The 25,272-nt window shown below is 49.3% G+C and overlaps 1 long non-coding RNA gene across 2 annotated transcripts in view; it reads right to left on the reverse strand.

Annotated features, from left to right (window-relative positions):
* Window positions 1-20: 20 nt before the first annotated feature.
* Window positions 21-25,272, reverse strand: part of LOC117287132 — a 26,027-nt gene continuing 775 nt past the window's right edge. The window contains exons 2-4 of one of the 2 annotated variants that reach the window (XR_004518325.1): window positions 13,499-13,649; window positions 13,236-13,357; window positions 11,921-12,012 (exon numbers count right to left, since the gene is read on the reverse strand). This is a non-coding gene — a long non-coding RNA (uncharacterized LOC117287132). Of the gene's footprint in view, window positions 389-11,920; window positions 12,013-13,235; window positions 13,358-13,498; window positions 13,650-25,272 lie in introns of those variants that run through there. The other variant, XR_004518324.1, reaches the window with a different exon arrangement.

Here is a 25,272-nt window from a genome sequence, read left to right on the forward strand (position 1 = left end):
CAGTCGTTACTCACCTGGGGCTCTGGGGGATGCTTGCCTGCCCAGCTGCTGCCCTCCTTGGTGTTTACCTTTTACTAGCAGTGTTATTCCCTGAGTGTCGAAGCAGATTACGAGAAAGCCAGACTTTCGGTCCTCGGGCTGAGAAGTGTGGGTGGGGAGAGAAAGGGAGACAAAGTCAACTCAAAGGTCACAGGGTTGCCGTCTGCCGGACCAAAACTTACCAGCAAGGTTTATTAATACCTGCAGCCGTAGCTGCAATTGTGGCTTTGTGGTGAAGGAGGTGAAACAGCTGGGTGGCCCAGTTCTTCTGGGGACAGACAGGCTCCCTCAGTCCTGTGCCCTGTTGCCTTGCCCCACCTGGTGTCGGTGTCCCAGAGATGCTCAGGAGCTGCAAAGAGAAGACAGAAAAGAGGCCGAGAAGCTGAGGCGACCTGAGCGTGGCACAGGTTTCCCACTTTTCCATCTCTGTCGGAGGGGCTGGCATTGTAAGAGGCACCTAGGCCGATGGACAGGATGCTCGACCCAAAGGTGGCACTTCAGGCTTGGCGGCAAGTGAGCAGAGGAGAGATTTAATGGAATTCTCACCATGGGATGGCCGCCCACCTCGCCCACCTTCGGTGAGTGCCAGGGGAGTGGAACGCAGACGCACCTCTCCTGAAGACCTTGCCATTTAACCACTTAATATGTGACTGAGTTCATCTCCCTCCAGGAAGGTAAAGTGAAAATCTGATTCTGGTTTGAACAATCCATTGGTGGACGAAGGTAAGGAACGCCCTCTCAGAGAAATGCAACAAGAACATGTCTAGCCAGGTGCACCCCACCACACCTCGCTGAGTCTCCATGTTCAACACGCTCCCCTGGCCGCGGCTACCCAGGTTTGTCTGGCTTCATCTTGAAGATCCTGAGGACAGACTGCCAAGACTATCATTTCCCTCCTAAAGCCATTCTTTCTTTTTCTCCCTGGCTACGTAACCCTCATCTTGATGGCAAGGTGCTCTGATAAGAAGATTTCCCAGTCTGCCTTGCAACTAGGGGCAGTCAAATGTGACATTTGAGCAGAAATTCCTAGGCAGGGCTTATGGGAAGCTCTTTAAAAGGTGGGGCTCTCTCCATAGGCACTTGCCTTTCTCCCTCTTTCTGCTGCAAGGCAGACGAAATGCTGAAGGTGAGGCAATCATCTTAGGACCATGAAAAAAACCAAGTACCAGGGCATGGTGGCATACACCTATACTTGGGAGGCTGAGGCAGGAGGATTGCTGTGAGTTTGAGGCCAGTCTGGGCCAGCCTGAACTATATAGTGAGACCCTGCCTCAAAAGAAATCAAACAAATAAAAAATAAAAACAAAGCAGATGGTTCCTGAGTCCTTGAAATACCACAGAAGTGCAATAACTATACAAGCTCTAGGTAGCCTTCCTTGGGACTTCTTTTTGGCCATGTTGACCTTGACTTTGATCCTCCTCCCTCAGCCTCCTGAGTAGCTGGTATCATATTGAGGTTTTTGTTGTTGTTGTTTGTTTTTGAGACAGGGTCTCACTATGCAGTTCAGACTGGCCTGGAACTCACTATGTAGCCCAGGCTGGCCTCAAACTCACAGCGATCCTCCTGCCTCAGCCTCCTGAGTAGCTGGTATCATATTGAGGTTTTTGTTGTTGTTGTTTGTTTTTGAGACAGGGTCTCACTATGCAGTTCAGACTGGCCTGGAACTCACTATGTAGCCCAGGCTGGCCTCAAACTCACAGCGATCCTCCTGCCTCAGCCTCCCACATGCTGGATTACAGGCGTGCACCACCACACCTGGCAGTAGCTGGTATTATAGGTATGCATCACCACATCTGTCTCTGGACTTCCTTTAAATTAAAATGAAAAGAGATCATTTGGTTACACAGTGAGCTGGGTTTTCTACTGACTACAGTTTAACCTCATCATGCCAAATGCAGAAGTCAAAGGGACAAACAACCAAACAAAGAATTGCAACCATTCCCTACATCTCTGGTCCTTAAGTGGGAGTGAAGCCTTGGGGCATACTTATCAGGGTGGGGGGGCATTTTCAGCTGTTACGGTTGGGGAGAGCAAAGGAGCCAGGGCTCCTGGGTGCAGTGCCAGGCTGAGATGCCCTGTGGCTGGTCGGGCTCCTGAGCTGGAGGTGACCCCCATCAGCCTGCCCTGGCTCTGTCCATCCCTTCTCTCTTGGAACCACGCCCTGAGTGCTGATCAGGCTGCAAAACCCATGACCTTGACCACAGCCTGCTTTTGCCTTTGCTCGGTGCTTGTGCAGTTTGCTCTTCTCATCTTTACAGTAGTACTTCACAGAGGCGCAGACGCCTGCCTGTCTCCGCTCCACCCTCAGGATTGAACCCAGGGGAGTCCCAGGCTTTTTCGTTATTTTTTATTGTGAGGCAGCCGCATGGACCTCTGGGTTACAGGCTTGCACCACCACACCAGGCTGAGTCTCCATTTTTAATAAGTTTTCCTGGCAATTCTAACATAAGCAGCACTAAGCGAGTCTGGTCTAAGTGGATGAGAAGCATGACTTTATTATACTGCATTTGTTTTCTTGAGATACCACACATTTCTCAAAATCCAGGAGCCAGGCGTGGTGGCCCATGCCTGTAATCCCAGCACTCAGGAGGCTGAGGCAGGAGGATTGCTGTGAGTTCGAGACCAGCCTGGACTACATAGTCAGTTCCAGGTCAGTCTCAACTACATAGTGAGACCCTGACTCAAAAAAACCAAAAATACCAAACCAAACCAAACAAAACAAAAAGAATCCAACCGAAGCCAGGCACAGTGGCATGTGCCTGTAATCTCAGCATTTGGGAGGCTGAGGCAGGAGGATCGCCATGACTTTGAGGCCAGCCTAGGCTGCATAGTGAGTTCAAGGCCAGTCTAAACTACATAGTAAGATCCTGACTCAAAAAACAAAAAAAGAAAAGAAAAAAGAGAGAAGGAAGGAAGGAAGACAGACAGACAGAATGCAGGATGATTTTGGTGATACTTAGATAAAACTTATTTTAGTTCAGTTGGTATATACATTTATTTTAATAAATTTAATAATTTCCAATTTATTATAATGATATACATATTCCTTCCCAAGTAAATTTAATTTCATAAAAAGGTGAATTGATTTTAAGAATGTGTTAGAACTACAGTGACTGAGGAAGAATCACTTTTGTTAATACACACAGGGCAGCCTGTGTGTGTGAGAGAGGTGGTGCTTGGACACTTGCAGGAAGTACTCCATCACCGAGCTAGATCTCCAGCCCCTTTACATTTGTATTTGGAGACAGAGTCTTGCCAAGTTGCCCAGGCTGGCCTCAAACTTGCAATCCTCCTGCCTCCGTGGCACGTGCGCACCATGGTGCCCAGCTAAGATCAGCTCTTTCTGTTTGTGCCATCAGAGTGGTGAAACGAGGTCGAAAATCAGATCAGTTCTGGGTCACCCCCAACGCCAGCCCCATCACCCTCAGCTCGTCCTCTGCAAGGCAAGTCACCACTGCATGTGCAAAACGCTTGTCAGCTGACCCCTGAGCAGGCAGGGCTGGGTGTAAGCGTCTCCCAGGGTCCCTAGTAAGACGGATGCTAGTTCAGCTTAACGAACTCTAATGGGATCCCAGAGGCCCTGCAGCCTCTGCTCCCAGTTTACCTTTCTTTGCCTCCGCTCTGACTCTGTCTCTTCCCTGATTCTCTAGGCCCCCAATGTTCAGTCTTAGCTGAAACGTTCTTTACCCCGACTTCCCTTCCATCCTGTTAACACCCACATTTTCTTCAAGTGTCAGCAGAGGGAAGTGTTGCCGGATTCCCAAACCAGATCAGAACCCCACAATCCTGTTGCCACAGCACCGACTCCCCCTCCCTTCACTGCCATCGACGCAGACTGAAATCTCACATTGTCTGTGTAGTGTTTGGGTTAACTTTTGTCTCCATGACTGCAAACTTAAGTTCTGGAAGGGCAGAATTTGCATCTGTTTTGCCCACCTTTGCATTCTGAGCCCCTTGCACAGTAGCATAAAGTCTACCACGCAGTGAGAATTCAATAAATATTTGTTACCTGGATGGCCGAATGGATGGTGAGTAGAAGGAAGAAAAAAGGAAAGAAGAGAGGAAGGAAAGGATGCGGTGCAGCACCTGCCTCCTAGGAATGTAAGAATCCAAGACGATTCTTAGTTTGGCAGTTGAACATAATTTTAAGAAGTAAACATTTAACCAATATGCACAGTAAGCACCAACCAGGTCTTAGAAGAGCAGGAATCAAAGGAGCTCATCCCCACCAACATGGTAGACTTTGGGACAGGAGGAGGAGGGTGGGGTGGTGGGCTGTGTCCTCTGAGTCACACTGTTGTCTTCCTGTTGGACTTGTGGCCAGATATCACCTATCAGACCAAGGCAAGGTCCAGGAGCAAAGTAAAAACAAGCTGGATTCCCTCCCGTACAGGGCTCTGTAGTGGGTGATACTGGCTCCACCTGCCTCCGCCTTCAGCCCATCCCTCAAAGCCCCGCTTCCACGAGAATGTACAGAGGAAGTTGGTTGCCCGCCTTGCTGGCTGCCGGTGCCCCACCCCCCAACAAAGCCGCAAACATCATCCACAAACCAACACTCTGAACCAGAGAAGAGGACACATTCCTAAGAAGACTCTGCAACTACAGCCCCAAGCATGATGGCAGCCATGTTGGTTTCTCCTGAAACCCTTGAGAGATAATCATAGAGGCAAGATGTCCACCCACATCATGGGCAAAACCACCCAGAGGTGGCCAGTGAAGGGCAGGCAGGCTATTTCTAACTCCTGAGCAAGCGGGGGACTGTCTCAATCTTGTTTACCGTTATACCCCTAGTGCCCAGCAGAGCAGGCATTAGTATGTTTGGCACATGAAGTAATGAATGGTAAATGCGATGTTATTCATTCATTCGTTCTTACATTCTCCAGACCCATCTACCTCAGGGTGAACATCTTGAGTCTGGACAATGACTGAAGCTACGTGTGTTTCCCTCAGAGGCTTCTGTCCGGCGGCTTATCCCCAGGGCGCAGAGGAACAAGGCCCTCACAGCCCATCCCAAGGAAGCAGGGCTGACAGCTGGTGGCCTGGAGGAGGTTACAGCACTACTAAGATAGGGATAGGACTTGGGTCTTCCTAGTCTAACGCCCTTGTGCTGAAGACAGGTTTCCAAGTATGATCCAGAACTTGGATGTAAATGATCAGATTGCTTTTTTTTTTTTTTTTTGCCACCCAGAATTTATTCTGCTATCTGATTAAATACTCTAATTTTTTAATTCAGATGTGGTGTTAATGTACCGACTGTTTTTTTTTTTTTTTTTTTGCCACCCAGAATTTATTCTGCTATCTGATTAAATACTCTAATTTTTTCTTCAAGTATTGCCTCTTTTCCAGGTGTGGAGCTATCCATCAAGGCGCCTTGCTTTATCTGACCTAGGTGCAACCATGTGACACAGGCTGGACCAATTAGATTCCCTCCTAGGAATCTGACTTGAGTAGAGCAAGAGAATAACCTCAAAGGTTACTGGGGCCCCGCTCCATTCTGGCTGTGAAGCCCTGGCCAGAGAATTCCAGTGGTGAAGAACTGTCCTGGTTCCTGCCTCGATCTGAGCCTATTCTTCAACCTTCTCTTGCAGTCTATGAGCCCCACACTATTCTTCCAACAAATTCATTTCCTGTTTAACTCAGCCATAAGCTTGTGTCATGAAACCAAAAACTGGTGAATCATACCTGGGTTTCCTGGGGAGGGGGGAAGGTGGGGCACTGGATCGGAACTCTCAGTTACTCACAGTAGTAGGCCGCTTTCTGATGGGGCTCTCGGGTGCCTGTTTCTGTGCTCCATCAGAAAGCAGGCGTTTGGCCAGACCTGCTTCAGCCTCTCTGCAGCATCTGACCTGGACACAGCTCATTGCTGCTTCTGGCTAGAACCGTAGGTTCACGCCAATGCTCATTAGTCCATCCTGCACATCGTGCAGTTAATGTGTCCCCCAAAGGTTTATGTTTGAAGTCTTGGTGCCCAGAGCAGCATTCTCAGAATGTGGTAGAAGCTTTAGGAGGCCAGGCCTTGTGGGAAGCCCTTAGGTGACAGGGGGCTGGACCCTTAACGGGGATTGTACAACCCCTTAATCCCTCCCAACTACTCACTCTTCCGTTGTCATCTGTCATCTTTACCAGAGATCCGAAGCAATGGGGCCACCTGATTTGGAACCTGACCCTCCAAAGCTATGAACTAAATCACTTCTCTTGACTTCTCGTCTGTCTCAGCCATTTTGTTATAGTACTGCAACGCTGACTAAGGCACCCGTCCATGCCTTCAGGGTGAGATTTAAAATTCAAGCCAAGTACCAGCCAGTCTGAATGGACTGGAACAGGATCAGGCTCACCTCTGCCTTGCTCATGGTGGGGCACTTGGGCAGGGGCTGGGAAGCAACCAGAATGGAGATATTTTAATGTTCCATGCCCAGGTCATCTGCCCTGGGTAAGCACCACCTACTTCTCAGCTTAGCACCTAGGGAACTGTGGGCCTTGGAGGGCGGGTTCTCTGCAGGGTGTCTGTAACTCTGCTGTCCTCTCTCTCTCTGCTTCCTCACTTGCCTCTGAGGAAGCCACATGCTCACACAGAGCAAGTGATTACCATATATTTGTAAATAAAAAAGCAAAACCCTGGAGTAGAAGAAATAAAATGAAGAGGAAGAGAAAGGACCAGAGGAAAAGAAACAAGGGGGAAGTTAAGGTCTATTCTAGAAAAATCATACTATGGACCACTTCTCCCCCGCCCTCATTGAGTTTACTGGTACATTCTAGGTATACAGTACAGTTGCCTTCATCATTGGGATCTTGTACCTTTACATGACAGGTCTGGGTTCTCATTTTTTCCCCTTGTCCCTGCCCTCCCTTCACCCCTCCCCCCCCTTTACAAACACTTCATTTCCATTTTTTCATTTTCTCATTTTCTTTTCCCTTATTCCCTTTCCCCTACCCTTCCCACTTTCCCTACACCTTCAGCCCCTTTCTTCCTATTTCACACTGTCCATTATACCATTAGGATCTTCTGTACTATTATAGTTTATTCACACCAGAGAAACTATTAACTCCCTTACCCTTACCCTTAAGTGTTTGTGTCCTTGCTTATTTGAAATGAGCACTAGGGGTGCTCTTAAAAGAGTAAGGGTTGGGCTGGGGATTTGGCTCAGTGGTTCTGCCGCCTGCCTCACAAGCACAAGGTCCTGAGTTCAATCCCTGGTACAGAGAGAGAGAGAGAGAGAGGCAGTGTGCAAAATAAGGGTAATGCATAGAGGAAGCAGAAGGCCGTGCTGTTTAAACTTCTTGCTGGGGGTGGAGTGATGGTAATCAGTTACTTTATTTTCTGTTCACTCTTATATTCTTGGAAGAACTAGTGTCAGCCCCATTTTATGGATAAAGAAACAAACTAAGAGGTGAAATGATTTTTCCAAGGCCACACAGCCAAGTGTGGAGATAGAACTCCGGAGCGCTTTTGCTGTCTCTCTCCAGCTGTCTACCAAGCCTTGAGGGCACTTGGGGGATTTTCCCAAATCCCAGGATTACCCGGGAGCCAAGCAGATGGCGTCCTGGGTTAGTGCTGCCACCTAGTGACAAGATAGAGAACTGTGGTGCCAAACCTTCCTAGTTTGAGAACCGGACCTGTGTTCTACCTCTGGCCAACAACCATTGCTTTTTGGCTGAAGCTTGGACACAGGGCTTTGAATATGTGATTACCATATACTTGTAAATAAAAAAGCTAAACTGATTCCTTCCAGAGCACACCTTCAGAGATACGTGAATGAATGACAGGGATGCAAACTTCCACAGGTTTGGGAAGCAGAGTTAAGGGAGGAGACAGGAAGGGAAACGCAGCCTCTCAGGTCACAGCCACAGTGACTTGTCTCTTCCATCCAGACCCCACTTCCTAAAAGCAAGTAAGCCATAATGTACCAGTAACCCAATCACCTTCCAAAAGCCCCACCTGGTAACACATGTGGTTCTTGGGGGACAACTAGACATAAACCATAGCATCCTTCCCCTGGTCCCTCAAAGACTCATGTGTATCTCTTTATGCAAAACACATTTAGTCCATATCTAGGAGTTGCCAAAATCCAAACAGTTCCGGCATTGCTGAAAAGTTCAAAGTTCTCTGAGACTTTACTCTTAGCTCAAGCTCCTGTAATCCCACACACCAACATCAAGGAGTAAACATCCCCATTCCTCATAGGAGGAACAGGGGTATAGAAACCAATGGTGGGGGCTGGGGATTTAGCTCAGTGGTTCTGCCGTCTGCCTCGCAAGCACAGGACCTCAGTTTGATCCCTGGTACCAAAAAATATATAAATAAATAAAGAGAGAGAGAGAAACCAATGGGACCGCTGAGCGTGGTGGAGCACAGCTGTAATACAAGCACATGGGAGGCTGAGGCAGGAGGATCACTGTGAGTTTGAGGCCAGCCTGAACTATATAATGAGAACCTGTCTCAAAAAATAAAACAAAACAAAACAGAAACCAGTGGGGCCAATGCAAGCACCTCGAGCAAGTTGTAGCAAGATGTAAACCCCAAAGGGCTTGGGTTCTCCCCTGTGGCATTGCTGGTGATTGTGGCCCTTGTGGTCTCTCTCTCTCCTGCTCGCTCGCTCTCTCTCTCTCTCTCTCTCTCTCTCTCTCTCTCTCTCCTGATCTGGCTTTGTTCACTCCTTACAGCATTCCTCAGATGTTCCATTTTCTTGGCTTCTGCAACTTCCTGGGGTCTCCACTGTACCTGGACTTCACCCTCACAGCTTTACTCACAGCCCTTTCACAGGCACACTGCTTGGCTTGTTGGGCCTTCTTCTAAGATCTGGGTGGAAGGAAGCCTTCCTCACTTCATAACTTTTGCATTCTGCATATCCATAAGACCAGGGCCATGTGGATGATGCCAAAGTCTGCTGCCAGCTCGAGTAGGAGCCATGCATCGGGGCTGCAGAAGCCTGCAAGTTCCCGAATGACTGAGAATTGTGAATCCCAGGGAACTCCAGGAAGCCATTATTGAGCAGGAGGCCTGGGGCTCCCTTTTCAAAGCAGTCTTGCATCCTTGAGCTGGTAAAGAGAGGAGGCGGTCTTGCTGATTCTTAACATACCCTTAAACCTTTTTTCTCAGTGTCTGGATCCAAAATATTTGACTTCTTTGTAATGCTAATCTTTTCAGCAACAGCCCTCCTCTAAGCTATCTTTGTGGGCACTTCCTTTCTGGAAACACTGAAAAAAATGTTGGTTGTTTTGTTTGTTTGTTTGGGGGTTTTTTGTTTGTTTTGAAACAGAGTCTTGCCACATAGCCCAGGCTAGCCTTGAACTCAAAGCAATCCTCCTGCCTCAGCCTCCCGAGTGCTGGGTTTATAGGTATGAGCCACCATTCCTGGTTTAAAAAGTGAAAAATTTTTTGACTCTTTGCTTCTGTTTCTCACAGCAGATCTTGCTAAAAGTAGCAAGTAGTAACCATGCTACAACGTGGCCGTTGGGGTGCCTTGAACTTTTCTCCGCCACATTAATTAGCTTGCCACCCTTAACCTCAGGCTCTCACAGAGTCTCAGGACATGAGCAAAATTCAGACAAATTTTCTGCCAGAGCATAATACACATGACCTGGAGTCCAACTGTCAATGGAGCCCATGTTCATTGGAGGACTACAGGATCCAGTTGAAGGTTGAAGGCCTGCAGCTTACTGCAAAGTCAGGCGTGAGTTCAGGTCAGAAAGTTGAAGGGTCTATGTTGAAAGGCTGAAAGGTCTACAGTAGAAGCCTGCAGGAAATGAAGATGACTATCCAAAGGTAACTGTAAAGACTGGAGCTCCTCTGAAGAAAAAAAGGAAGATTTCTTTCTTTTCGCTTTTCATTCCATCCACGTTTCAAGCATATTGGTCAGTGCCACCCTTATCCAGGTTGGGTCTTCCCTGTTCAGTGTGCGGCCTACCTGTCAATCACCCACAAAGACATCCAGAGTCTTACTAATCCGCTGGGTAGGTCTTACACAAACACACCACCGGCCTACCTCGGCCGGCCCGGTGGCTGAGGTGAGAAATGATGGTGAGAGATAAGAACCTTGAAGAATAAGACAGAGAAGACAAAGACAGTAGAGTTTACATAGCTGAGGCCAGGTGGAAACTCTTTGTCCTGATGAGACAAGGAGCTTGGCCTGCATCTCCAGCATCTTCATTTGTAGTGTAGATAAGGAACCTGAAAGGAGATTCCTGGTTGGAACAGGGAGAAGGCTAGGGTCTGCAGGGAATAAAGCCTGACGTTTCTCAGGTGAATGGGTAGGAAGGAAGATAGTCCTCTTCCACCATGCCCTCCGTGGAAGGAGGCCAGTTAGGCCCGGCCATCGGGATCTACAGCGCATCGCTCCCCACACTTGACCAACTTGAATCCTGATCTTTGGACTCTGACAAAGTCTTTCTACTCCACCACGTTTCCTTGCCTCCCTGCTTCCCTGCAATCGAAACTTATTTTTTGGTAGCCTACTCATTCGGTTATAATGACTAAAGAGTCAGTGTGTGCAGGCTGGCAGGGGAGAAGGCCCTGTGTCAGCAGACTGGCTCTCCTGACCTTTAAGCAGAGCGGAGAGGGGTTACCTCAAGCCGAAACGTGGCTGCCCAGTGATTTCAGTCTTAACTGAAATACAGATCTGATAGATGAGCAGATAAGCAGAGTAGTTCCCACACCCTGTACTTCCCACAGCAATTTCTGGGTCCTCCTGTCTTTTCTGAAGCCCAAGACACACAAAATGTGGAAGCCAGAGGTTACATTTTCCCTGTAAGCTGGTTCTTGGAATCTTGATGTTGAGAGAAGGAAAATAAAGTGCTACCTCCCACAAGCAAGGATGGTTTCACCAAAAATGTGCTTCACTCTGCTCAAAATTAATCTAGTAACTTCTTCGTCCTCCAAGCTTGCTTCCAAAGTGTATAATTTGTATCGGGAAGCCCACATTTGATTATGTACTATGTAAACGGGTTGCCCAGGTGACAAAATAAACATGGCATATGTAGACTGAGGACAGAGGGCAAGGGACATGTCCCAAAGCAGATCTTTTGACCTAAAATATATACATTAGCATATACGACAGTAATACACTTGGGGGCTGCCAGGCTGCTTTAAAGATCTGCTGAAAACTATGGACCTCTCTCCCCTTTACAAAATACAAGCATACTCACCAAATTTGGGTTCTGTGATTCCTGGGGTTTACAGACCCCTGAAATCCTTCACAGAACCCCCCCCCCCCAGCTAAAGACTCACAATCAGCCAACACAGCAAATCCCCCAAGAACAAGAGACAGCTGCTGTGGAAACCAGGGTCCGGGGCACACAACACTGGACCCTTCAGCTGTCACATTTAGTGAGCCAGGGGTGCTCACGCCTGCCAGGAGTAAGACTTGTTGACCTGAAGCAGAACCCCGGACTCGGGAGCCACTGTGACCCATCAAGCCTGGCACACATCATGGGTGGTGAGCAGGAGGGAGCGGCAGGAGGGGGCACAGTGAGTCCGGGGACAGGATGAAGATGCGTGTTAGGTACGTTATGTGATGATAATTTTTTAAAGTGTGGAAGCCTAGCAATTTTTAAATAATCAGTTCGAATGCCCCTTGTGCGAAAGCGTTGGTATCACGTATCCTGAGTGCAGTAAATGAAGGACTTCTGTGAGACACCTGATGGACATAGAGCATGATCCCAAGAACACAAGAATCTCTCTTCATACAAGCACCTTCCAAGAAACCAATGTCCCCTCTCATGTCTGGATTGAAATGCTATTCTCAGAGCCTTGTGCCTACGACTTAAGATATTTATTACAATCAAAACGTGACTGCTCCTACTAACACTGTCTTGGCAGCCATTCACACTGTGGTCAGAACGTTTGCTTGCTCCTTCTCTGAAGGCCTTTTCTCTGATGCGTGGAGGGCTAGCGAAGTTATCAGGAAGCTCTGCTGGGGGCTGAGGACGGGGATGATACAGCACAGTCAGGCCCCTGCTCTCCTGGAGCCTGTGGTCTTTGGGGAAAGGAGCACCAAAGAAGGAATCGTTCCATTAAGTGACGTCGATCGCTTTAAGTGGCAAAGTGAAAGAAAGAGCAGAGCCCAGGAAAGCAACCCCGGACACCAGAGCAAGGGGGATCTGGAAGGTGTGCAGCAACCGCTGGGGTGGTGACGTTGAACCTGACCCCAGTGATGTGCTGGGTGAAGCAGATAAGAAAGGAGGGGAGGAGTGTGCTAGGCAGAGGGAACAGCAGATGCCCAGAGCAGCCTTTGTGAGCCACCGAGACAGTCCTCTCTCCCAGAGCACTGGTGCTGAATTCCATCTGCAGAAAGGAACCCCCCTTTCTCACGGATGGGGACCCACAGCAGGCAGCTCTGCCTCGCCACAAGCCCATGAGTCTCCTCACCCTTCTCTGGGAAACTGAGGCAGCCTCCTAACTGCTCACCTGTTGACTCCCAGAAGGTAGCCAGGGAGATCTTCCCCACATCACTCCTCTGCACAAACCCAGGGCTACAGGTGTCCCTCAGAGCCTGGACCCTTACCAGCCCCATAGGCCCCACACCCTCCAGCCCCTGCTGCTGCCAGAGCTCCACTTCTCCCTCTCAGTCTCTACTCTGGCTGCACCAGCTGCTCCACTGAACCTCAAACACACCTAGCCTGTTGCTACCCCAGGGCCTTTGCCCTTGCTACTTTTGGGGCCCAGGATGCTCTTGGTCCAGATACCTATGTAACTTGGTTCCTCGCTGCTGCCCAACGTCTCTTCCTCAGCCAGGCCTTCCCTAACTCCCGTATTACTCACTCTCTGGCTGGCTACCTTACAGGATATCCTACATGGTGTTATCTTGTCCACAGTCATAAACTCGGAGAGGTTCGGACCTTGTCAGCATGTTCACCATTCTGGGCTTGGGCTCGGAGCAGTGCTGCACAGTCAGGACCCAGCAGCACTCTCTGAATAAATAACTGAGTGGACGGGAATCACGGCCCCGCCATCCTGCCTCCTCCCACCGCTCAGTGCAGCAGCCTCTGGACCCCACACGCTGTGATGCTCTCATTTTACCCAAACCACTGGCCACGAGTGGTGCCGCCCGCCATGGAGCTGCCAAAGGGAATGAGTGTCTGGGACACTCCGCGTGGCACTTGGCCCCGGGCACACAGGGGAGACGGAGCCCCAGCCTGTGCTGCTGAGGCTGGCGGGAGATGAGAAGGAGTTGTAGCCGGAGTCCCGGGCTGTGGTTACCTGATTCATGGCAGAGCCGGGCCATGCCGACAGATGAGTTGCTGGCCGTTTTCTATCTGAGTTGACAGTTTTCTACCTAAGTCGTGGTCACACCCGCATGCCATCGTCACATTCTGCTGCAGCTGTGAGACATCTATTCTGTTATCTGCACCATCTTTAAAACTGACCCACTTTTTAAATGAAAAACTGTAGCCAGCATAGAGTGCTTGTGCACGTACACGTGTATGTGCTGGGTACAGTGTGACATTTTAAAACACACCTACCTGCAGCATATGATGATTTGATTGGGGTAATCGGCATATCTCTCCCCTTGGACATTTATCATTTCTTTGTGTTGGAAACATTTGAGATTCTCTCTGCCAGCTGTTTTGAAATATTCGATGAACTGCTGTCAACCACAGTTGCTCTAAGGATCTGGAGAACATCAGAAGTTACTCCTGCTACCCAGCTACACCCCGTGCCCGTTACCATCCCCTCTTATTACTGCCAATCTCGAAATGTGAAGGAAACGAGTACCTAAGTCAGAGCAAAAGGGAAGGTGTGGTCAGCAGGGCTAACCGGCCCAGGGAGGGCTGTGTGCAGCAGAGCACACAGGCAGCCAGGACGGTGCCGGCAGCGGTGGGAGTGGGGTCCACACCCCAAGGCCTGCACAGGGGAGAGGAGAGGGAAGTGAGGTCACAGCACCTGGGAGTCTCGTGGGCAGGAGGGCACACAGTAGGCTTTGGCCTGGGGCTTAGGGCGCTGTCCACGCACATGGGGTTCAGGTGCAGAGGCCATCACTGAGGATGGAGCCCAGGAAATCAAGTAGGAGTGGACACTAGGGAAGGGGGAACTGGGGGAGGAGACCCACATGGAAACAAAAACAGGTGTAGTTTGGGGAAGGGATGCTGGGGCTCAGGAGAGGATGCTAAAGCCCTGAACTGTTAGTCAGCTTTCTGTTACTGTAACAAACACCTGAGGTAAGCAACTTACAAAGAGAAAGGGTAACTCTGATTCATGGTTTAGAAGGTTTCAGTCCATGGTCAGTTAGCCCCAGGACTTCTGAGCCTCCAAAGGTTTGCGGGGAGCATGTGACAGAGTAAAAGCCATTCACCTCACGGTGGGGAGGTGAAAGAAGAGGGAGGAGGCAGGGGCGTGGCTCAGTGGCACAGCACTCGCCTAGCACGCACGAGGAAAGGAAGAAGGGAGGGAGGAAAGAGAGAGAGACCAGGGGCCACTACCCCTTTGAAATACATGCCCTCAATAATCAGAAGTCCCACCAACCCCCAGCACACACACACTAGGTCCCACCGTCCCTCAGTAAGGCCACTCCGGAGAGCAGGTGTTCACACGCGAGCCGTCGGGGACGTTACACACAACCACAACATGGCTCCGGGAAAGTCACATGTGCGATGAGAAAGTTGAAATGCAGACGGGGTGGGGTAAGCAGGCACGGGCCAGGGGGAAGGACGGGGTGGGGAGAAGTAGAGACTGGGTGTGTGTCCTGGCAATGAACTGCGGTCTCAGCTGGGCAGCATCCCGGGGGTCACCAAGACGCCGCCTGAAATCGTCTCTCATACCACTGTGCTGCTGAACTCCTGCTCTTAAGCAAAGAATGTCCATCAGCCCAGGACTTTGGGGATGAGAAAGCCAGACGTGTGCTCTCCTACTGGGCAGATAAAAGAGATCTTGACAGCACTGGGGACACAGCAGAGCTGCCGTGCTCTGCAGGGTAGGGACCAGGGGCCCCGGTCCTAAAGCAGCATGAATCTCGGTGCTCACAAGGGAGGGGAAGGCACTGATCGATTGCTTTTCTTGGTCAACTCTCCTCCCTTTCCGGGACCTGCTCCTGTCCCTCTCCAGTGTGGCCCCCAGGAAACCCTCCTGTTCTTCTAAGGCCCTTGTCCTAGTGTGATGGGCCTATGCCCTAGGCTTCGCCCTGCCCTTCCTGCCACTTGATCAAGCAACTCTCGATTCTGTGACCCAACCCTTTCCCATCATCCACGTTCCAGCATCTGCAAACAGTGGCTCTGACGCTGCACTGATTCATGCTAAATTGATTGCATTCGTGATCAATTCAACAGTGGAAGGGAAAAAAGGTTGGAAAAAACTGGGGTGCAGTCAGCTCTTTTGTTTTCCCCATTTGAGACACCAGGAAACACTTCCATGGACGACTCAGGGCTCAAGGAAGCTGGTGGCACCACGCAGGGGCATCACATGGTGACTGACTTGGGAAAGCTTAAAGGGAATCCATATCTATTTGGGTGTTGTTGTAGAATTTTTTCCCATTTTGGCTTTTTGAGACAGGGTCATGCTATGTATTTCAGGCTGGCCTTGAACTATCTAACTCAGGCTGGCCTCAAATCCAAGGGATCCTCCTGCCTCAGCTTCCTGTGTGCTGGCATTACAGGTGTGCACCACCATACTCAGCCTAGAAATGTTTGTATTTAAACCTTTTTTTTCTAATTCTTTTATTAATTCACAGAATTCAGGTAGACCAGAGGCAAATGTCCTGCCCTGCAGCCCTGAGGAGGTATGATGCAAAGGAGGTAAAGATGAGATGATGAATTCAGGACTCATTTCTTTGCATAAAATGTGACTATTGGGTCTTCATGAGAATTCACATTCTGAGCTTAAAGTAGATGCTCTGGCCTCAATCTGTCAGTGGCAGAGGTAGCAGAAGGGAAGGAGTAGACTGCAGAAAAAAGGGAGGGAAAGCAGAGGGAAGGAAGCAAGGCAGTCACATATGGGCACAGTTCTTTTACCCCACTTACCTCCATGTAAGGTCAAGGTTGAAGTTTCTAGTCTCCTCCCACATCTGGAGGCTCCGTCTGCCCTGCTGGTCCCCCTGGAAACCCAGGAAGCACACTCTCCTGATTCCAGCTGCCACCAGCCAGCCTGCATCCTTAGCCACATGTGGGATGGCAGCAAGATGCGGGCTGGTTCTGTCCACCTCTTCTTCTGGGCCCTCTAACGGGGACCGACCTCAGACCGGCTCACCAATCCGCTGAGGGTTCTTGGTCAGTTCAGACAGAAATTATGAACTGTCCAAGTGTGGTTCAGTGTTAACAACCCTGGGCCTCAAAAGCTGGCACCTTTGAGCTCTTAAATTGGCAGCCTCCTTGCCACTCACAGCAAGCAGCCACCAGATGGCAGGACCAGCAATTCTGAGTCACTCTCCCTTGTTCTCTGCTGACAGCCACCTTCAGTGTCACTGGTTCCATCTGCTGGTGACTTTCAGCACCATGGCCTTTGGTCTCTTCGGCTCTTTGTGTGCTAAATCAGCGTGCTGTACTCAAGAATGAAATCATGCAGAGGCAAAAACATGCCGTCCAGAAAGCGGTTTTATTAGGACTTACACTGCAGTATGGAGGAAAGGGAGCACAGGCTGAGCTTGCTAAGACTTTGGGGACGTAAGGAAAAAAGACAGGCTTGCACAAGTGCAGCATGAGACTGTCTGTTTGGTCATGGGGAGGGCGGGGAGCACTCAGATCTGAGAGGCACAATTAACCTGGCACTGCGGAGGAGCCATCTGGGATAGAAGCCTGCTGCAGCCAAAGCCAGTCTCTCCTGGAAATGGCTGGGGCTGCCTGAGGCGGCCAGGCCTGCTATGGGCGTTTAGGGAGCTGTAGAGGAACAAACAAAAACCTACCCATGGGGGGGGGGGTCAGGCCTTTCTCCCCTACCTCACAGCCCCCAGCCCTGGAGTCCAGTCCAGCTCCCACCCTCTGTCTCCTGCCCGCTTCTCTCTGTCCCGTCTCGGCCCCTGTTCGGCTGGAAAATTCCGCTCTCATCTGGGTGATCACAAGGGCTCCATAAGGGTCCCTCTGTCCCCACCACAGCTAGATACTCAGCAAAGCAACCAGAGCAGTCTTCATGACAAATCTGATGAAGTCCCTCCTCTGCTTGAAACAACTTGGTGGCTCCCCTTGGCTCTTAGAATAAAGTGAGGAAAAATCCCTTATTGAGGCCTGGCTGCTGTCTCTCACTTCTCGCCTTCACTTTGCACCAGCCACTGAGGCTCTGTCCAACTATTTCATGGGGGCCTGCTCACTCCTGGCTTCAGGCCCTTTGCACATGCTGCTCCCTCTGTCTTGAATGCCCAATCCCTCTCTTGTGACAAATTAGGCCTCACTCTTTAGATCTGGCTCGAGCTCTAATGCATCTGTCCCCATTCACATATTCTCACAAACAGCCCTCACAGCACTTAATTTACTTATAGTGTATGGGAGCGTTTGAATCACAACTATGCTTCCATGCGGTTTTGCTCACCACCGGATACTCCACGTCTGCCACGTCTGCCACGGGGCCTGGCTGATTCTCATCTACCTGTCAAGAACTCGTCCAAACACCTCTCTGAGAAACCCTGCCTGACTCCTGGCTTTTCCAACCCATGAACCGGCCGGTCCTTCTACCGCACTGACGGGGCCCCCTGCAAGGCTTTGCTGGAACATCTGCTCAGCACTACTTTGTGGATTCCTGGAGGGCAAGAGCCTCGTCTCTGTCGAATTTGTTTCCCCTGCACCCGGCACAGTGCCTGGCCTGGGGAAAATCAAAAGGGCAGGTGAACGGATGAGTGACTGCATTTGCTGAGCCTAGCTTTTCTCTCTCCTAAGTGGGGAGGCCAAGCTGGATGATTCTGTCTGCCCTTCTCCAACAGTAAGGCTCCGGTACTGCAGGACCCCAGCCAGCACCTGGTTTTGGCATCTCCTGTGTCTCTGACTGTTGCCCTGGCAGTCAACAAATCTAGCTGCACACAGTTCCTCTATTCCATTATGCAAACCGAGCCTCGCACCCCTGAGCTTTCTATAGATTATGCAAAAAAGGCCATTTTTAATACCTCCTTCCTCTTTGACTCGTGTGTTTTACTCGGGTCTTTCTCAGGTCAGGGGAAGGCAAAGGTTTTGTTTTCTACTTACTGAAAGTATTTAAAATATATAAAAGGCATGAAGAATAACATAGAGAAGAACACACTCAAGTACACACAGCTGAGGCAGTAAAACGGGAACCAAATAGATGGGCCTCCTTTTAAGGAGGGACCAACAAACACCACTTGAGGATCTTGCAGATATGTTCTTGCTTTTCCAGGAATCAGAGCCTGGTAGCCAAATGTCCAGGCAGATGGCTTCATCCTGAAATCTCTTCCAAAGAGATCCTACCCTTCCCTCCAGGCCCTGGACCCATCCTTTCAGAGACAGGCTAGGCATGGAGACTCATGCCTGTAATCCCAGCACCCATGAGGCTGAGGCAGGAGGATCACCACAAATTTGAGGCCAGCCTGGGCTACCTAGTGAGTTCAAGGCCAGCTTGAACTGCATAGCGAGACCCTCTCAAAACAACAGCAATAACAACAACAAATCGGACTTTGAGACTCTCTGGACTGGGGGGGGGCTCCCTTCATGGGGAAGGAATCAGTTCCCCCTGGGCACAAGAATTCACTCCCAACCATCCCACCCCAGGAGCTTTGTAACATGTGGCAGTGGGGCCCGAACTCCATAAGGAGGCACCTCAGAAAAGACAAAAAAAAAAAGCAAGAAAGGACACATGGGCATCAGAAACGCCAACTGTGACTGTGTATCTGAGGCCATCTGGGCGGGATGGCTCTATGAAAAGGGTCAGGGAGGGAATCCACTCAACCCATCTTTTCTAGTCTTTCTGTGGGCCAGACATGGAGGACAGGTCAGAACCTGAAGGCAAATAGCACGATTCATCACTTGAACTCATGGGAAGCAGGACTTGAAGAATAAACTTTGGTGCTACAGTGTGAGCAGAACTGCCCTCCAGATGCACATGCCCAGTGACAGGAGACCTGTGACTCACACTTGTGGCCGGGAAGGCTTCCTGGAGGAGGTGATGCTGCCCTGCATTGTGAGGTGTGGCACCTGCATGGTATGAGAGGTTCACGATGCGGCTGGGGGGTTGCAGGTGATTCTACCTGCCTGGAGCAGAAACGGGGGAGAGGGTGGCAATGTCACAAAGGCCTTGAGTGCTGCACGGAGGAATGCGAGTCTTCCGAGAGTCAGAGGCAGCCCCCAGAGTACCTGAGGCCTGGGGAGTGACCTGGGGAAAGCTGGAAACCCCCACGAAACAGCATGATGGTGAATCGGAGGGAGTCTGAACCGTGAGTTGGTGGCGGTGGGGGGACCGGAGGAGAAGCCCGAGAGTCTGAACTAAGCTGGTGGTGATGAAAAGGAGAGGAGGGGAGTTGGTAAGGGCATAGCACCCACTGGGCTCTGAGAGGGAGTGCAGGGAGCTTTCCAGGCGGTCCTCAGTCACCAAGTTTCAGTGACTGGGAGCTGCCACAAGATTCACCTATCGATTCCGGAGGAGACCTTGGCATGGTTCTTTGGATGACAGAGAGATACTGGTTATAAGTGGAAAGGATAAGGATAAGTGGAATCTTTAAGTGTTAAAGATATTAGCAGTTGGGGCCGGGGATTTAGCTCAGTGGTTCTGCTGCCTGCCTCAAAAGCGCAAGGACCCAAGTTCAATCCCTGGTACCCCCACAAAAAAAGATATTAGCAGCAAAAAAGGTCACAAAAGGTTAAAAACAAAAAACAACAACAAAGAACTAGGGCATAGGTATGAGGACCTCTGATGATAACACATTCCATTTTTCTGAGGAAGTGCCCCTGTACAACATCAGAAGCCACAGTGCAGCTGAAGAGATGTCCTCCTCCTCTGAAGTTCCAGGATCAGAGTCATGAGCATCCATCTGTGGTGCATTAGCTAGTGGTCAACTTGGAACGCCCAGCTGAACTGAGTCAGCGTGGTTCTGGGTGTGGAAGAACTGCCTGAGGATTGTTGCCAATGGCACAAAATAAGAACCGGAGGGGAAGATCACTTGTGGCTGACTTTCTTGGAGAAACTTGCTGTGGTTGGGTTTCCTGATGTGCACTTGGCTGTTCTCATCCTCAGTGGGGCTCTAGGTCCTCGCTGTCACTGGGAATTGCCACTCTTCCTGTCAAGGGAGCTCTGATCTTCAACTTGAGCTCGCTTTCTGGCTCCAGGGCAATCCCTCAGTCTGAAAGCACAAATCCTTCACCCGGCTGGTGCAGGCTTTCTAGTTTCCACCACAGGCCTTTGGGCCTTCCTGGTGCATGAGACATTGCTGTGGGCTCTAGGCTTCTGGCTGGACTTGTGCGGGGCATTGCTGTGGGATCCAGGCCCTTGGATGGATTCTTCAGGTCTGTAGTACGAGGACAGACCTCTTGCACTTCTCTGCATTTGACTTTTTGGGTGAATACTATAAATAATCCTATAAATTATGTGTCCTGAAAACCCTGAACACAATACTACCTTAGAACCAACACTATCAAATCTTTAGGATGGAGATGACCACATCCGTAGAGATCACCTATCAGCCTTGGTGAAGTAGCTTACTCTCCATTAAATTTGACACAATTTTTAAATTAATTTAAAACATTTAAAAATTATGATAACTTTAGTTGAAAGGAGCAAAGAGTTGTATGTCACAAATATCAGTTGCCTATTTCCTTTTCCTGTTCCCTTAGAGGCACCTGTTTTCAACTCGTGTCAGATGATTCTTTTGGCATTTACTTCTGTATTTTTGTTCTTAGTACAGGGGATCAAACTCAGGACCTTATGTTTACAAGGCAGGTGTGGTGCCACTGAGCTAAACCCCTGGCCCCTGGCCTTCACCTCCAAAGTCTAACATGAATATTATTGATACTTCTGATTGTTTCCATGTTAGGCATATACAAGCCCTAGCCTTTTCAACATGGCAGACAGTCGGTTTACTGTTGACCCCTCCCTCATCTCAACCACCCACACATGCCCACTTCCCATTCCCCCATTCTCCCCATAAAGTGATATCCACCAAAATAATGGCTCTATAATGCAAAATGTTGGCACTTGAGTTATTATGATTGTATCTACGTTATGCACAATTGAGTCAGTGAAGATATGCTATGATTATTTCCCTTTTTTCCATAACTCCCCTTTAGTGACTAATGCCTTTCTCCCATTTATTTAGTTCTATTGCTAGTACTTATCACTACTTCAACCCTTCCTTCTCCCCCAGGTGTGTAAACCTTCTCCTTACATTTTCAAACACAATTCTGTCATTTTGAATAAATCTTTCTTGAAGACTTCTGACCAGCTTCAATCTGAACACACTGCTTCTTGTGCTGGACACATTGTTCCCTGGCCACTAAGCACTTTCCTTTAGCTTGTTGCTTCCCACTGGCGTGCCTTTTGTATTAGAGTCATGGTTTTCTCTATCTTACATCTTATTTTTTCTAGGTTTCTTCCTTTGTTTTGCTGGAGCACATCCTTTAGCAGCTTCCTGAAAGGGAGACTAAGGATGTACCTTTTTTTTTTTTTAATTCTGCATGTCCAAAAATGGAATCTTCCCTCATACTTATTTCTTGGTAGTTTGAGTTCAGTTCTAGGCCGGAAGTGCTTTTCCCTCAGAAGGAATTGTTCCACTGACTTTCAGATTCCAGGCTTGATAGCTATGATGACATTTGTACCCTTTTTTCCCTTCTGTTTTTGAACAATTATGAAGTGAGTTTTTTTTAATCCCTTCAAAAGCCTGTTGGATCTCCTCCTAGCTCTCAGTTTTCTGAAATTCCATGGTGAAGTGTAATTCAGCTCAAATCTATGGTGATATATTGAGAACATGTGCTATACAGTTTATCTCATTTAATGCTCTAGGTTATACAAAGGTATGTACAAATCTGTAGGAAATGTGAGATAAGGGAAACACTGATGAGCATGTGATGTTACACATATCAATTACACATATAAAGCTAGTAAGGGCAACATTACTAATTCCAAGTGTGAGTATTTTTTTAAAGGGGTGTAATCCACGGTCTCAACTTGGGTCATTTTATTGGACATTTAACCTTCCTTTTGTGGTCAACACACTCCGTACCTTCTACATGTGCAGCCCCTCAGTGACGTTTTTTACTTAGGGCTTGGAGTTGCCATTAGCTACCAGGGGGCAGACTCTGGCATCATGCGGTAGAGGGTCAAGAATGTTTATTCAATGCCAGAGATTTTTTTCCAGCTTTTGGGGGAGTCAGAACCAGAGCCCCTTTTCAGGAAGAAATCCTTTAAATGTATATAAATAGGGCTGGGGGTTTAGTTCAGCGGCACAATGCCTGCCTGGCAAGCGTGAGATTCTGAGTTCGATTGATCCTGGATACCAAAAAAAAAAAAAAAGTACATATAAATTCTCCGCAAAGTGTACCTAGAACATTTTCCCTGTGAAACATAGATGAAACATATAAATTAGAGATAGCTCACTGGTGTGGTGGCGCACGCCTGCAATCCCAGCTCTCAGGAGGCTGAGGCAGGAGGATCACTGTGAGTTCAGACCAGCCTGGGCTACATAATGAGTTCCAGGTCAGTCTCAACTACATGGTGAGACCACTGGATACCAAAAAAAAAAAAAAGTACATATAAATTCTCCGCAAAGTGTACCTAGAACATTTTCCCTGTGAAACATAGATGAAACATATAAATTAGAGATAGCTCACTGGTGTGGTGGCGCACGCCTGCAATCCCAGCTCTCAGGAGGCTGAGGCAGGAGGATCACTGTGAGTTCAGACCAGCCTGGGCTACATAATGAGTTCCAGGTCAGTCTCAACTACATGGTGAGACCATGTCTCAAAAAAACTAAAAAAATTTTTAATAATTAAAAAAGGTATAGCTCAATAAGTGCTTCCCTCAGTGGGTGAATACAGAATATTTCTATGTAATATTTACCTAATATTCATACAGCTGTCTACCCCCTGGTGGGAACCAGCCAAGAGTGGGCACTATTCAATAGTAACTATAAGCAATAGTAACTACTGCTGGCACATTATCTTGTTTAATTCTCTCCCTATGAGTAGGCATGTACAATCCTCACTTGACAGAGGGACGTTAAGTCCCTTGCCCAACATTCCAAAGCCAGTAATGGCAGAACGGAACTTCAAATTTGAGGAGACCCAAGCCAGAATTCACAATGGATCTGATTTGCATCACTACAAAAGCAGCCCCAAATATTGCTCGAATCCCAGATTAGACCCTTGGGACTTGTCCTCAAACTAAATGCCGCTCCAGAATAGTATATGGAAAGATCACATGGAAGGAAGCCCTTCTCTCTGTAGCTTGTTCTGAGGCTGACTAGCTGAGACTCTGAGGAACAAGCCCCTTTCTAAGCCTGTTTCCATACCTGTAAAATAAAGCTAAGTATGTATTCTGAAGACTTTGGGGAGAAGGCCGTGGTGATCAAGGGAAAGAAACCAAAGTCTAGGAAGACTTTGAAGAGATTTGCAGTCCCTGCAAATGGAGAAGGATGAGAATAATGGCAGAATTTCAAGAATATGCAAAATTAACGATTGCAAAAATCCTTAGATGAGCATGAATTCTCCCTTCAAATACTCCACATAGTCAAAGATCCTATTATTTTTACCAGAAAGTGGCTGCCTCCAGACTGAGTTCTCGGGATCCATTACAACTATTGAATCCAGGCCCGCTCCTGGGAACCAGAGGCTCTAACCCCAACAGGGGTGACCACACTTGGCTGAGGAAGAGGCTGTAATGTGCACTGCTCCTGTCCACCTTTGAGATTCTATTTTAAGGCATGGCCCAGACACCTGGAAGGTTCAGATGATACCACCACCACGACGAGTCTAATGTGCCACCCAAGTTAGAACCACTGCCCTAAAGTTTTAGCTCACAAGGCCAGAGGAACCCACTGGCCCTCACACTTCAACATGCAAACAAAATTATCTTGGATCTTGTTTGAATGCAGCTTCTCATTCAGAAGGTCTGGGGCAGGTCCAGGATTCTTCCCCTCTAACAAGCTCCCAGAGGATGGCTACACAGCTGCCCGCCAAATGCCTGGACTAGAGCTTGAACAAGTATGGGCTGGAACAGGAATTATAGCTCTTCAGGTCAGCTGGAACCCAAGTAAGATGTCACCTCACGCCTAAGAGCCTCAGTTAGGTTATCTGTACAGTGAGGTCATGCGAGTTCAGCTCAGTGGTCAGACCTGGGGCTCAAAATCCACAAGGACCCGGGTTCAAGCCCAGCACTCCCCTCCCCGCCCCCAATAAGCAATCGTAATTACATCACATCCGGTGACGCTTAAATAAGGTGATGCATTCAACGCGTGTAGCGAAGTGCCACCAACCCCAGCCTCGAGTTAGGAGAGCCAGCACTCACAATGCCTACTGTCTGCCAGGGATGTGCTTTCTGCGTTAACCCATTCAAGCTTCGTGCTTGTGAAGCGCGCCCTATCATGTCATCATCCCTGCTTTATAGCTGGAGAAGCTCGGGTGCAGAGGCGGGGAACCTTGATCCACAGTTACACACCCAGAAGTCGCTGAGCTGGAGTTTGGACCCAGGGAAAACCTGGCCTCACCGTCACCGTCACCGTTCTTCGTCTGCAGGGCTGAAGGCATAAGCGCAAACCCCACTTCTGCCCTGCAGGCCTGGCTTTGTGGCTGGGACGAGTTGAAGGTTCACCCCCTGGAACCGGGTGCGAGCGGCAGGTGGCAGCCTGACCCGACGTGGGCACGGAGACACTTCCCGGGAAGGCCCAGAGCTAGACCGGTGCGCTAACCTCCCGCCTCGGTTCCGCCTTGGAAGCCAAATGAACCCATCGAGAAATAACAGCACTACTCAAGTTCACAAAGGAGTTCTGCAAGATAAGCCCACGTCCACAGGCACAACCTCGAGAAGGGCGAGTTTTCTACATCTTCCTTTATCTTAGGAGCGCAACCAGAGGGGAACCCCACAGACCTCTCCACGCTAAAAGCGAAGCAAGGCCGGGAGCCCGGCCAGAGTCGGGAATCCGTCTCGGATTCTCCAGAGCCCTTCGGTTCGCCGGATCTCTGCGCGCTCAAGGGGCAGCGGACCGCGCGGAGGACCACAACCTCTGAAAGGCGGAAGGGAATCGCTCTTCTGTCGGGAGGGGAGCAAATGAATTTAAAGGTCAGCGCCGCGGCCCGAGTTAACTGGGCGGTTTCCATGGCGCCCTGGGCGTGGGGGAGGAATGCACCCCGCAAACTGTGGCGAAACAACTGCACCGCCCGACCGG

This window comes from Fukomys damarensis, unplaced genomic scaffold, assembly GCF_012274545.1.
Source record: "Fukomys damarensis isolate Sample0158 unplaced genomic scaffold, DMR_v1.0_HiC HiC_scaffold_21, whole genome shotgun sequence".
Lineage (NCBI taxonomy): Eukaryota > Metazoa > Chordata > Mammalia > Rodentia > Bathyergidae > Fukomys > Fukomys damarensis.